The sequence below is a fragment of the Equus asinus genome, chromosome 7 (genome assembly GCF_041296235.1).
Source record: "Equus asinus isolate D_3611 breed Donkey chromosome 7, EquAss-T2T_v2, whole genome shotgun sequence".
Classification (NCBI taxonomy): domain Eukaryota; kingdom Metazoa; phylum Chordata; class Mammalia; order Perissodactyla; family Equidae; genus Equus; species Equus asinus.
The window spans coordinates 72,182,088-72,183,398 of record NC_091796.1 but is presented as its reverse complement, the minus strand read 5'-3'; the positions used below and the strand labels follow the sequence as shown (position 1 = coordinate 72,183,398).

The following is a 1,311-nucleotide window of genomic DNA, read 5'->3' as shown; positions in this document are numbered from 1 at the left end:
TACCAAAGAGAGCAATGACACCTACCTGTGTCAGGATGCTTTTAGCTCTAAGCAACAGAAAATATGAACTGAACTGAAAAAAATAATAATCCCCTTTACGTCATATAGCAGGAAATTCTGAGGTCCTGAGGATTCTGAGTGAAGAGCAGTTGGGGCTCTGGCACCATTTCTCTCCAGTTCTCTTGCTTTGCTTGGCGCTCCTTTGTGTGAAGGTTTTGTCTTCACGCTGCCTTCCTTCACTGTTGAAAGAAGACCACAAGCAGCAACAATGGAAGCATGCTTTCTCGTTCCCATCCAGTGGAAGAGAGTGAATAGCTTTCCCCTGAACCATGGAATAAAGCCTTTCCTTCAGTCTGACTGGATCAACCTAGTTTGCCTGTCCACCCCTTTACCCGTGAAAATAGCTGATTGTCCAAGGCCTAGGGACCAAATCAGTCATTGGCCAGGAGAATGATATGACCATGATTCATTTAAACTAATCAGGATCCACCCCTGGAGCTGGAGTCTCACAGGCTTCCTGGAGGAAAGACAGACACCGTTCCCGGAAGCGCTCAGGTGAACAGCATTCTGAGGAGAGCGGGCTTGGGCTGGGGTAGCCGGATGCAGAGTGTGACTGGGCTCCAGGGAGAGGACACCATTCCCTGCTGTTCTCCACTTTTATGATCAAACACAGTTGAGTTTGGTATGGTGATGGATGTTAACTAGACTTATTATAGTGATCATTTTGCAACATATACAAATATTGAATCATTATGTTGTACACCTGAAACTAATATAATGTTATATGTCAATTCCATCTCAATAAAAAGTATCCTAATATTAAAAATGATTTAAAAACAATTGAGTTTGGTCACCAACTTTTCCGAGTTGAGCCATATACTTGTGATTTGTGCACTTTTCTATAGTATGCCTAAAATACGTACAATTTAAAAAAAAAAATTCGTGCTCTCTTCAGCAGCACATATAATAAAATTGGAATGATACAGAGAAGATGAGCATGGTCCCTGTGCAAGCTGACAATCAAATTCGTGAAGTGTTCCATATTTTTTTTAAAAGAAAAAAAACCTCAACCTCACATTCCCCATCAACTACCACCCATCTTTCATTTTCTGTTCTAAGGCAAGCTTACCAAAGAGGAATGTGCCACTCTCACTTCTCCATCTGCCACTCCTTCGTTAAGCCACGCTCATTGGGCTACTTGCCCCACCATTCCCTCATAATTGGTCTAGCTACCATCACCAATAACGTTCATGTTGTTAAGCCAACAGACTGGTTTCGGTCCTCATTTTATTTGACTTCTGAGAAGGATTC

The 1,311-nt window shown here is 42.2% G+C and overlaps 1 non-coding gene across 1 annotated transcript; it reads left to right on the top strand.

Moving 5' to 3' along the window:
- Positions 1 to 942: 942 nt before the first annotated feature.
- LOC123287515 (U6 spliceosomal RNA) lies at positions 943 to 1,048 on the top strand. Its single transcript, XR_006530838.1, has one exon. It is a non-coding gene; the product is annotated as a U6 spliceosomal RNA (small nuclear RNA).
- Positions 1,049 to 1,311: the final 263 nt, after the last annotated feature.